The sequence below is a fragment of the Fundulus heteroclitus genome, chromosome 6 (assembly GCF_011125445.2).
Source record: "Fundulus heteroclitus isolate FHET01 chromosome 6, MU-UCD_Fhet_4.1, whole genome shotgun sequence".
Lineage (NCBI taxonomy): Eukaryota > Metazoa > Chordata > Actinopteri > Cyprinodontiformes > Fundulidae > Fundulus > Fundulus heteroclitus.
This window is the reverse complement of record NC_046366.1, coordinates 9,517,841-9,531,275: the sequence shown is the minus strand read 5'-3', so window position 1 is coordinate 9,531,275 and position 13,435 is coordinate 9,517,841. Positions and strand designations below refer to the sequence as shown.

The window sequence follows — 13,435 nt, the reverse complement described above, 5'->3', positions numbered from 1 at the left end:
GGTTACCCTGAGTTATCTCTGTAGATATGCTGCTTTCGCTCACTCTGCTATATTCTCCTACTACTCTCCAGTTATGGATCATTTGAAGTTATTGCTAACATTAATTTTATAATTTCTCTCCGTTTGTGATTCCTCTTTATGAAAGTGAGACCTCATGTGACATTTTTGTTTACAGTGTCCTTTTCTTTTTAAATAAAAAGTACTCCCAGGTCAGTGCTTCTGTGTTGTATGTACAGTATGTCTGGTCTGTCCTCTCAAACCCCCAGCCAGTAAAGTCAGATGGCCGCTCACACTCAGAATCAGAAATATTTTAATAATCCCATAGGGAAATTACAGTTCCAGTACAACCATCCATCACACTGAGCCTGGCTCTGCTGGAGGTTTCTTCCAGTTAAAGTGGAATTTTTCTTTCCACTGTCACCACATCCTTGCTCAGTAGGAGGAATGGGTGCAACACCATGCAATTGACTGTCCACCATGACTTGACACAATCAGTTGGGTTTCCCTTACTCTCTATGCACTGAATAATGAACCAAACTCATTTCTTATCTATAAGATCAAATTTGAATGTATCTAATATTGATCTAATCGAAAATGTAATCTCTTTGTATGACTGGACTGAATGGATTAGATATGCATGTATATAAATAACATGTTTTTTGTAAAGTCCCTAGAGATAACATTTGTTCTGAACCGGTGGTATAGATATACTGGCCGTAAATGAATCAAATCAAATGAAATAAAATATCATACACATACTCTGATCTTAGTGAAGTCATCTTTGCAGTCATCTTGGTTATGATGATGCATACCTTTCTAGTCAGAAGGGTTTGGCCTTAGCAGCCTTCTTTACACCATTGTACGGATCACAGAGTGTGGCCTGGGTTGAGAAGAAAAATTAAACTTTTTCTTAGAAGGGCTGATAAAGAATTCACATTCCCACACCTATCACGTGCTGTGTTTGAAAGCATTTACACAGAAATGGTTTCTTGCTGTATATATTTGGCAATCCATGGTACCATTGATGCAAGAACTGCCACTGCTTTCAGTCTTTAGTTAAGCTTTAATACAGGCTGTCCCCAAGTCTAACTAAAGACTCTATATACTTATCTAAAAAGTAGAGGTTTAAGCATTTAGTTCCAGGGCTTTGGTGGGACTGAGTACACTAAACTGCTCCCAGTTGGAAATTAAATTAGATGGAGGGGAGCAGTCAGTTAAATTACAGAAACCCAGGAGTTGTTTTTGCAGTTAGACGTAAAACCTGGGATCCACTGGTTACATCCTTACTATTATTACTAGCTTTTATTGCATTCAAAATATTTTCATTCTATGTAATGTGTATAGCTGAAAATAAGAAGTGACACATTTTCCTCTAAAACTGAACACATTAAAGTGCAGTTTTTGTTTAATAACAAATGCTGTTTTTTGAGAGAGAAGGTATTTTGTCCTCATTTTGCTATTTAAAGTTTCTTGTAAGCGTTATTTAACGCACCTTTGTTCATCGATGCTCTTTCATTGGATTACTCTTAACCGATGGAGGAGGAACGCCTAGGCAGGAGGAGGAGTAGGGGGACTTGTGGCGCGGAGCAGATCTCTCCACCAGGAGCACAGGGCGCACGGAGTAAGCGCTGCGACCCATTCAAACCTGCCTCGGATTATCGCTGATGTTTAGACATTCTTCACGTCAGTTTTCAAAGTTTTAATAGTCAATCTTAAAGTTGATTTAGAGGATTATGTTGGTGCGGTTCTCCTGGGGTATGTGCCTCTTTTTGTCCTGCGCGTTGCTGCAACCTGTGAGTATATTTAAGCTCCCCGAGTTTTCTCATGACTTCAACTTTTCGCTCGTTTTCCAAGTGTGCTTCGGTTGGTTGACTAATTTGGGTATTGTCAGGTCAGACTGACCTTGTAAAGTGTTATAGTTGTAAATCGCATAAGTATCGGCTGACAGTGTGCGCACACTCTGCAAAGGATGCAGAGCGCACCGAACTGCTCCGTGGCGCATCTGAGTTCACTGTCTGATCCATGCGTGTGGATTAAATGATGCGACCTTACAATCATCTTATATATAAACCTGTATATATATTTTTTTTAAATTCAAACAAATAAAAATAAATTAATTAAAAAGAAGGGTCTCAAACATAAAGAGGAAGGTGTCCGAAACGACTTTTATGGATATTTTAAAAGTATTTGGGAAGTGAAGTACATGTTCTCTCCATACTGCTAATTTTTCTTCCAATTCATCTCCAAGTTCTCCGTCTGCAGTTAATTTTGGCACCAAACAAAACCGTAGTCCTCGACGGAAGCTGTGGCTCCATTAAATCTGCGTGTTGTGAGTTTCTTTACATGACCAAGGTTGAAGAACCACGAGAAGTCTCCAAGCAGGACGCCATGGCAACGGTTTTCTTTGTCTCTTTGCTCTCTGGTCTCCACTGCCTTCATCCACTAAGCTGTCTGTTTTACGCGTTTATGAATCACGCATTGCTCAAATTCAGATGGAGGTCGGATCTCTTTGAGCACTAGATCTCTACGTGGAACGTGTGTTTCAGCTCCTTGGATAAAAATCAATTAAACTAGGATATTTCTAAACGTGAGATCCTCCTCCTCAAAAAGGGAACTCTAATCCATCACTGTCAGCATGCTTCATTGCCAAATCATCACTGTGGGAAATAACAGAAGAGAAACTCAACTCTCATGCCCGAGGAGCCAGATAAAGGCATACATGTCAACTAAGAGAGGGAGCCACCTTGTGTATGGAGATAAGCTGGGTTCATATAGACTGCTTTTCTGGCCAATATATGTACCAACATTCCAATTAATGTGCACACATACACAAAACATTCATCCAGCAAAGTAGGAGCAATAAATCTTGAGGATCATGCAAAAGTCTTGCGATGAGTATTTTGTAAAGGGATTCACACCCTTTGAGTCTTTTACAAATAACATGTAGTGTATGTTTGGATGCAACTCCGTTTACTCCAAAACCCCATAAATAATTAAATTAAATTTTATTATTTATTTTATGTTTTTATTTATACAATGCAAATTCACCAGACATGTCATCTCAAGGCACTTTACTAACCTGACAACAGCCAGCTGCATGTCTCGCTCCGCCTAGCTCCACTCACATACATCTGGGACATCTCCATAGCAATTGCCTTTACTGAAGGCTGGGCCTTATCAAAACTCCTTGCATATGATTGGATATGCCACTTGTCTGTCATCTTTATCGACGTGCTATTTCAACCACTCACACCGAAGCTAACCCGTGACGCTGATGAGACCGACGCAGGAAATTTTTTATTTTTTTTTTTATTTTTTTTTTTATGTGTTTGCGGCTCTTGTGGCACGCATTTTATTGACAGTGAGCTGACAGGAAGAGGGGGGAAGACAGGCGGCAAAGCGCCGCAGGTCGGAGTCGATCCCGGAAAACAAAACTTGCCAAATCCGGTCGGGAGAAGGGCGAAAACATGGTTTCCACCAACAAAAGCCTTCAGAGGCGTTCTCTGATGTTCTTTTAATGAAACAATATCAGATAGATTGGACAACACAGAAGAAATAGCAGCATCAATGCTAACGCTTGCTTCCTCGATGCGAGCCGCCATTGTTGTTGGAATCTCACGGTAACTTCTCCACTACGTCACATCCAGGAAACACCCGCCCTGCGTCCTGATTGGCCAGACCACAAATTTGGTTGGGGAAATCACTTTCAATGAGCCGTGTCCCAGATGTATGTGAGTGGAGCTAGGCGGAGCGATACATGCAGCTGGCTGTTGTCAGGTTAGCACTTTACAAAGTCAAATTCAAATCAATCATACAGACAGATTGGTCAAAACGTTTTCTATCTAAGGAAACTCAGCAGATTGCATTGAGTCTTGACAAGCATCATTCAGTCCTGAAAGAGCGTAGAGCCACAGTGGACAGTCGTCTGCATTGTTGATGGCTTTGCAGCAATCCTTCATACTGAGCATGCATGAAGCAACAGTGGGAAGGAAAACTCCCCTTTAACAGGGAGGAAAACCGCCAGCAGAACCAGAACCAGGCTCAGTATGAACGGTCATCTGCCTCGACCGACTCTGGGTTAGAGAAGACAGAGCAGAGAGACAAAAAGCACAGAAGCACACATTGATCCAGGAATCCTATGTTATATGGTAATAGTGGATGATCTGTCTCCCCTGGATCATGTCACAGCTAACAGAATGCCAGACCAGATCTACCTGCTATGAAGAGAAAAAAGACAGAGAACAGAAAGTTAAAAGTTCAAAGAAGAACAAATAATGCAAATTGGAGAACAGTTGGAGAACTCAGGAGAGTGAGATAAATAGGTCCTGATGTCCTCCAGTAGCCTAAGCCTATAGCTGCATAACTATAGAGGTAGCTCAGGGTAACATAAGCCACTCTAACTATAAGCTTTGTTAAAAAGGAAAGTTTTAAGACTAGCCTTAAAATAGACAGGGTGTCTGCCTCACGGTCCAAAACTGGGAGTTGGTTCCAGTGGAGAGGAACCTGATAGCTAAAGGATCTGCCTCCCATTCTACTTTTAGAGACTGTAGGAACTGTTTTCTGTAGTTGAAGACGTTTTGCTTCCTCTCCAGGAAGTTTTCTCAATTTCTATATATTTTTTTTCCTTTTGAATACAGAAAGCTTCCTGGAGAGGAAGCGAAACGTCTTCAACTACGGAAAACAAGTCCAGTTGCTTTGTTTTTTTTTACTTTTTTTGGAATGTCCATGACCTGGATGACTGAGAATCTTCACCAGCAGACCTGCAGCCTGAGAGCAAAGTGCTCTGTTAGGAACATACGGGGTAATCAGAGCTCTGATATATAATGGAGCTTGATTATTAAGGGCTTCATATGTGAGAAGGAGAATTTAAAATTCTATTCTTGATTTAACAGGAAGCCAATGAAGGGAAGCTAAAACTGGAGAAATATGATCCCTCTTGTTGAGTTCATCAGAACTCTTGCTGCAGCATTTTGGATCAGCTGAAGTCTTTGAACTGCATTTTGTGGACTTCCTGTTAGTAAAGAATTATTAACGATATAAAACAACAAACAAAAGAGGTTTTATTGCCTTGTAATTTGGATTAGGGAAACTAAAGGTTAACAGAATTTTAGTTATTAACTGGCCTGGGACTAATTAATAATTCAGACTGAAAGATGGTTCCTTTTGCTGTAGTTCTGAGAATGTGGAAATTTAAATAATTAGAGGGAGTTGACTCATTTGTACTAACGTAGTCCTCTTGCAGCCAGGTTTCTGTGAGACAAAATAAATCAATCTGATTATCAGAAATCAATTCATTAACTAACAGAATCTTGGGAGGGAGAGACCTTATATTTAATAAACCACATTGAATTTTTTTATTTTTGATTTCAAGTTGAGTCATATTGATTTTATGAGATTATTATGATTTGCTCCTTTTAGAATAGAAACGAGCACCTTCAGAAGTCATCTAATTCATAGTAGCACAGCCATGAAATTGTTTAAAAATTAAAATTGAAAAGTCTGGGATGCAATTGTGTGCGGACCTCTTTACTCTGATACCCATAAATACAATTTCCTGAACCCAATTACCTTCAGAAGGCAATTAATAAGTGCTTGGTAAAAGTATTTTCAAACCTCGAAGCAAATACAAATCTGAAAATCCAGGCATGAATTTGTATGCAGCTGCCTTTCATACAGGAACCCCAATATAAATCCTAGTGTCATCAGTTGGTTTTATGAGTCGCCTAATCAACTCCTTGTAAAACTATTCATGCCTTGGAAATCTTTCACAAATATATGGCAGGAATTTCTATTGAGCATCCATTAATACCCCTAAATGAATTCTAGTATGAAAATTTGCCCTGGAAATTCATTTAACATATCAAAGAGCCAATGATCAATTTCCTATTATTTAATTTGTCAAAATGTGGAAAAACTGCCATTGAATTCTTGAATTGAACATCTGATTTTCAGAAACTCTGGCGTATTTTGACTTAGACACGGATGTTCCAATAGTTGACTGCACTCTATGCTAAAATACTCAGTCTTCCACTTCAAAACATAGTTTGTCATACAAAGCAAGGAGCTTTTGAAATCACCCAGAAAAACACCACGTTTGCTTTTAATGAATAATCATCATACCGTGAATGCACATAAACCAGGTCAGCGCATCAACTGGGTCAATTTGTTTGTGTTGGCTTTGTACAACAAACCACATGGCGTTTTCAGGTGTATGCAAATGTTTCTCTAAGTCAAGCAAAGAAAAAAGCCATTGTGCTTATTTTTTTCTGGCAGAGTACCATTGTTTGCCGTTAAGCAAATCAACCAGATAACGTCCTACATTTCTCTCATGTACTGTAATAATCTGGACTATTGCTTTCTATGTTGAAAAGATTGTACAAGCTTGCAAAAGACTGGCCACATTATTGCAAACATAAATTAATAAATTATTTGAAAGGGGACAGTGCAATTTAATAAAGCACATGACAGGACAAAAGCCTTATAAGTGGATATTTGTTTTATTTCATCTGTTAATGAGTTCCATTCCATGGCCCCTCTCACAGACCAGGCCGACTGACTAAAGGTGCTCTTCGTCAGAGGAATAACACAGTTTCCTCTTACAGAGCCTCTAGTCCCACGCTCACTGTTGTCATAAAAAAGTTGATTCATTAGTTGTCAGTTATAATTATCAAAATTAAAATTAAATAAACACTTCAAATATCAGTATGTGTGTAATAAATGACTATCATATGCAAGTTTCACTTTTTTTAATTGAATTACTGAAAAAATAAACTTTTTCATGATATTCTAATTACATGACCAGCATCAAGTTTGTGGTTTTATTGTGATCAAATGTAAACCGAATTCAAGGTGTGTGAATACTTGTGCAAGTCACATTGCAAAGCTCTCTCTACCTCATATTGTGTAGTACTGCACTGAGAATGCAAAGAAGGCAAATGTGAAATGCTGTGTCCACAGGTGTGTTCAGCGCAGAGTTCGATATGTGACCTAATTCTGGAAATAGACAAGGAAAGAGCCATGTGCCATGCACAAACTGAGGACAATACAACAGGTATGTGTACTTTTTATGTAATTTCGTGTGCATGCTTATTTTCATGTTGCTTTGGTAGCTGCCATTATTTTGTCTCATAATCTTTTGTGCTTTACAGAACTAGGTTATGATTTGACACAAAAGGTACTAAGGACAACAGAAGCTGTTCAGACAGCCCCTGGTTTTACATTAGAACCTGCATGGCTGAACTCAGTTTTTCCACCTTGTTCCAGCCTGTTATCATACACAGTCAGTGCTAGTTTTGATTCCTAGAAGTCTTGGACAAGTATTCATACTTCTTCAACATTTTAACATGTCACTGTAAAACTACAAACTTCTATGTATTTTTTTATGACTGACCAAATAATGGTAAATGGACTGAACCTAGCATATAGTGCTTTTCCAGTCATACTGACGACCCAAAGCACTGTGATCAGATACATAGGTCAGATCAGAACCCGTGCAACCATGAGCAAGATCTATAAACATTTATTGAGTCTGTTGTCAGCAGCAGAGATTAAAAAGTCTAACAGCAGCTGGGAGGAGGGACCTGCGGAAACGCTCCTTTCAGCATCTATTGTGCACCAGTGTGTAAGATTTTCACACTGGTGCACCATCTAGTGGTGTGCTAGATAATTTACAAACGACCTCGCCATTAAGTGCTTAATAACTACTACAGAAGCTTTAGAGTATCATAAGTGGGACAATGTCAACATGTCCTCCATGTATTAGCTACTGCTAATAGCTAGTAGCTATGGTTATCGTGTGAACTGATTTTCAGCACTGTTGTCAAGTCTGCTTGTTTTTTTCTAAAGTTGCTTGTAAATTCCGAGAGTCGCGTTTTTTTTTGGCCTCGTTTCTGAATGTGCAGTCGCTTATTTTGGCTCTAAAAAAGCGACTATATGAGTAAAGAGACCCGGTCTTGCTGGTGCACTACAGACCGTGAACGGGGCTAATTCCCTTGGAGGGAGATGAACAAACGAGCCTTCTCTAATGGGAGGACAGAGCAGCTGGTGGACTACACTGCCCTGTTTCTAACATAATGACAAAAAGTAAACTTCACATTTATATTTTATTAACTTGCCTGTCCAGCAGAAGAGTTTTTATACCACACATCAGATTGGAACAATTTCAAACTTCAAGCCTAAACATGAAGTAGGCAGAACGCTTTGATATCCTTTTACAACATCAGTTTAATCCCAAACATTTAGCACTGCTATCTTTGTCAAATTAACTGACCAGCAATCTAAGCACAACAAGGCAACAGCTAGTATGTTTTTGAATCAGACCATTCATTAGCCTACTGTCCATAAGATCACAGCTGCATGACTGAAGGGCTTACCCTGGAGCCGCAGCACCAGAGCACTCTGGCCATCTCAATAGTGCCGGTTTATTTAGTCAAGATCCACGCAGAGTGAACGTCAGACTTTCTTTGACTAGAACGGATATCAGCCTCATAGCATAGCAGAGCCGTCCGCACCTAGTGACGACACAAAATGGTTAAACATGTCCTCGTACGTTATATGAGGCCACTTCTTTATTTCTTCCTCTCAGTCATGATTAGTTTGAGGCTCTGGCACTGACCTGACACTTCGATCGCTCTGCAATTTTTGTAAATGTTACTGCGACAGTTTATCATTTCACTCAAGCTAATATTATTTGACCTAGGGAAGCGTTGAAACGGAAGTGCCGCACAAAAACGGAAGTTGGACCCATAGTTAGTTCTGCGTTCGAAAATATGGTGGATAGGAGACAGATGTAGAAAACACGTATGGCTGACAAGTTGGCCCCTATCGGCTACTGAAGTCAGAAATAGGGGTTCATTCGTGGAGTCTTCTGCTGCAGAGGGGGTAGATAATAGCTGTGAACTGAAAGATGTGCAGTTCTGAGCAGAGAAAAGGCAGTCATCCAGGATGGGGGTGCCTGCAGCATGTTACTCTGGGTTTTGGGGAACAAACTGGGTGCTCAAACTTCAGAAAGCGGTGATACTTTCTGAAGTTTGAGCACTTCAACTTATTCACCTATCTCATGTCGCCTACTGGCTAAGTGTTCTGTTTGTGCCCTGAAATAGTTTTCAGGCTTTTCCAAAGATCAATTATGTTGTTGTTATGCAGCTGCACTTTCAATTTCTTCCTGTAGCTGTTTTCCCTCTCTGAACTTCCTCCTCAGTTCTTTTTACTGAGTTTTCAGTTCCTCTTTCCTACCTGACCTGAAAGCCTACTTCTTCTCCTTTAGCAAAGCTTTTATCTCAGGGTTTTTCCAAGGTTTGCTGTTGAAGAAACGCCCAACTTTTATAAGGGGCACACAGAGTCCACACAGAAATTTGATGTGGTCCATGGTGCTTTCTGTCATTTCATCTATGTCCTCCCCATGAGGATATCATAGCTCATCTCACACAGTGGCGCTGAAACAGCCTCTAAGGGCTTCTTTGGCCGCTACAGACCATTTCTTCACTGCATGTTAAGACTGATTTTCTGAGCACAAGGGGTTTGGACACAGGCTGTATGTGAACCAGGTTGTGATCTGAGGAGGGGGAGCGAGGGGTGATGAACTGAACAGCATAAGAACATCTTTGCCTTTGTTTGTCCAGAAGATACAGGCCTTATAAATCTTCTAAATGAGACAACAGTACTCCCTGCTGTTTTGTCTGTACCTGCAGTTAATAGTATAACTAGGAAGATGTCTGTAGATAAATAATATTAATAAACTCATGAAAAGTGTAAAACGTAATGTAATTGATGTTTGTTTTTAGTTTTAATGGGTTGATATAATTTTTGCAATATTTTCAGCTCGTCTATTATGGGTCTCTAAATTGTATTGATGATGAGGTTCTTGGCTAGTTAAAAGTAACATGTGCCGTCTTTCCAGAGAGGGAACGTGCTGTGTCTACAGGCAGTGAACATTTTTGTTTCATCCTTTGTTTTGACAGCAGGTATGAGTCAGGCTAAAAACTTCTATATAGTTGGTAATATTATAGGACTATAGTTAAAAAAGTGTGGCTGTGTTAAATTTTTTTGTTATTGGAAACCATTGTTATATAATGTGCTGTTATAAATTTTAAAGGGGGTTCTGGGTAATTATCAGAGTGACCGCTTTAATGCAACAAAACAGAAAGCAATAAAAGTATCCATTTTTGACCCATTTTGTTTGGATTGGGGGCCTAGAAATATTTTATTATTTAAATGGGGGCGCAACCGAAAACACTTGAGAACCACTGTCTTAACACATAAAATCCCAGTAAAATACATAAAGGTTTATGCTTGTACCCAGGGCACAATGTGGAAAGGTGAAAGTAGTATGATGTTTAATTAAAAATGGAAACCTGTTTCTAGACCTCAACATGCAGTACAGTTACCTCTCACTGTAAATGAGAAAGCCCTCCCTGGGGTGCGAAAGCAAAACAAATTGATCTGAGACTGCACATTAATTTACATTAATGACATTTTATAAAAGAACAAATCATCAATGAACAGTGATCAACCTTACTTTGGTGATCTGTTGCTTTATTCTTGGTTTTGAATTACATTTGACAAAGTGGGCGCTCCGTACCAGCAGCACACAGCACGCTGTAATGCTCCACTTGGTTATGATTTTGCTCCACCAAGTCATTGCTTTCCCCGTGTGACTGAAACATTGGCGAGATGTTGGGAGACTGTTCATTTTCACACTACAAAAAAGTCATTAAACTCTCATTACCGTTTTAATTTAGTCATCATTTGCTGTGTGTAAACTCCATTAGGTCCGAATGTTGCTGGTGCCTGTGGATGGTGCTCTGAGTTTTTATTGTGATAGATTGTTGAGCAGGTGTGGATATGGATGCAGCGATGACCTGATTCTGCATCCACAGTATGGAAAGTTACAGCCATCTGTTGAATTCATACAGCAGCGAGTAATGAAGGAAGGGAAGCTCTTTTAATAGTCATGGTGGCAGTGAGTTACTTTGGGTTATCCGCTGTTATGGACCCGGGCCTGTTGTGACTGCTGACACAAGCTTACACCTTTCGTCTGCCATGGAAACTCCATCTAGAGCTTACTCAGGCTGCTGTTCGTCACTGAGGAGCGTTAACGTAACAAACATGAACTGAGCAATGTTCTGCCTCATTCTGACTTTGAGCCATTTGGTTTTACTGTGTTTCCTCTGTTGATTATGCACCACTTTTCATCATTTAAGCTCATGTCCTTCTGTTTTCCCATTAGGCTGCAATATCACATGGGACAAGTTTACCTGCTGGCCTACTGCTGATATCGGAGAGGTGGTTACCATCCCATGCCCCAAGTATCTCTTCTACTTCACCAACAATGCTTCTCCTCGTAAGACTCTAGTTTATAAATTAGATTTGTCCAAATAGTTTACTAATCTCTATGATTGATGTTAACGCCATTTTCTGCATTTTTGTGCAGTTTTCAGTTTTTTAGATGTATACTGCTAGTCTTGAGAACTGCTTTTTAAAGCCCTACCTTATAAGTATCTAGAATTCAACTTATTTCTGCAACTCAAAAGGGTATACTTTAGTAAGTTTATGCAGCCTAAACACAGTGTCTGAGCTCAGGGATAATGTTTTGGTTTGTATTCTGAGGACACTCTCTGTCTTCTTTCTTTATCTCTTCTTTGGCGATTGGCTCAAAAAAAGCAAAGACTTAAAAAAGATCTTTCTGTTTGTGAGTCTTTATGCAGCAGAGTGATACTGCTGCTGAGCTTTGCAATGCCTATAAGTGATTATGGTTTACTTATTTAGCTTTTTTACATCAAAGCTGGTACATAACTGAGCTAACTGGTACGCAAAGGTACCTAAAACATTCCCACTAGACCCTTCATATAGTTTTAAGCCCTTTTTATGGGATGACCGAGAAAGTACCAGTGTTACTGCTGTTTTCAACCTGTTCTACAGAAAACTCATGCAACACAGCCCTTTCTCCGTGTGTTGCATCCCACTGCTTGTCGGCTGGCTGAATAGAAATTACTACATGTTTTCCTTGCTTTCAAGAAAGCATGGGAAAGCAGTCAATTTGTGAAAACTGATGAAGGATTATTAACTACAACTGTTAAGCTATGAGCGGCATGTCTGTTTAGCAGCCTGGAAAGATAACTTGACTAAATAAGCAGCGACATTTAGCTATGTTTGTAAAACAAGTATTGAAAATGTGGTATGTATCTTTTTGTAGGTAGGTATGTTTTTGCTGGGCGTTTTGTCAATGATTTAAAGTGGACATATCATGCAAAATCCACTTTTTATCCCCTCAAATACATTTTGTTGTGTACTTGGAGTCTGTAGGAATGCAGAAAAGTCGAGTCTGTCCAGGTCCAGGTTGATATTTTTCAAGCCATTCAGTTTTGTCTATTACATTTTCTGAACAATTACATCACAGTATTTTCTGCAGAACTGCTGACATCCAGCTTACCAATTTAGCAAATCTGCTATTTTTATTTATTTTTTTGCTGTGATTTTGTAGTCCAAGCTCAGGATGCTGAGTTACAACCAAATAAGTAAAAATGTTCAGTTGTTGGGTGTTTTAACCACACAATTCATTACACCACCACCCAGCATATGTACTACTACCAAAATGGGCTTCAAGACAACAAGCTTTCCTCAGAATCAGCTGATTCTTCAATTATTTAGCTTGGCATTTTGAATCAGCTGATTCAAAACGGCAAGCTTGACCCCATCCTATTTCACACATACATGCCATGTTTCTGGCAGAACATCCCTTAATTTCCCTCTTCTACCCCTGATGCTGACATGCAACTGTCATGATTTGCTGGACTTGAAGTTTTGTCCTTTTTTTCCATGTTGTGTTTTCTTAGTTCTATGTCTATCATTCACCAGCCCTCAGCGTCTCACGTCATAGCTGTCATGCATTAAATTATAATAAACATCATCTTCATTTGTCATTGCAACAACATGCAAATGAAACGTGTCCTCTGCACTGAAGCCATCCCTTTTATGGGGAGCAGTGGGTTGCCACTGTGCATCACATGAGGGAGAGGAGACCCAGAGAGAGTCTGTGGGATTCGAACAGAGGAACATGTAGCCTTCCCAGGATGCAATCACCTTACTCTAACCACTAGGAGCCATGTTAGACTCACCTGAATAGTATTCCAGTAATCACCCTCCCCAGCATACATGCGCCTTGGTGCAGTCAGACACATCCCAGCTCCTGTACTCTTCTCACAAGCCTATTATTTCCTACCTGCTGTTGAATAAAATAAAATCAGCGATGCAGTGTGAAGTGGAAATTTCTTGAAGGACAAGAGAAAAAACTGAGAGAAAAAAAGTGTGAATTGCTCATCTTTGTCCCTCCCATACTTCCATTTTCAATCCCAAATATTCCCAGCTCTGCAGTTGTTGCAAGTATCACATCTGAGGAAACAAACTGGAAATATGAAATGTACAGAGCATCCACTAA

The 13,435-nt window shown here is 39.7% G+C and overlaps 1 long non-coding RNA gene across 1 annotated transcript; it reads left to right on the top strand.

Annotated features, from left to right (window-relative positions):
• The first annotated feature begins 1,587 nt into the window (after positions 1-1,587).
• Positions 1,588-11,338, top strand: LOC118563416. Its single transcript, XR_004931211.1, has 3 exons — positions 1,588-1,793; positions 6,958-7,051; positions 11,228-11,338. It is a non-coding gene; the product is annotated as an uncharacterized LOC118563416 (long non-coding RNA).
• The last annotated feature ends 2,097 nt before the right edge of the window (positions 11,339-13,435 follow it).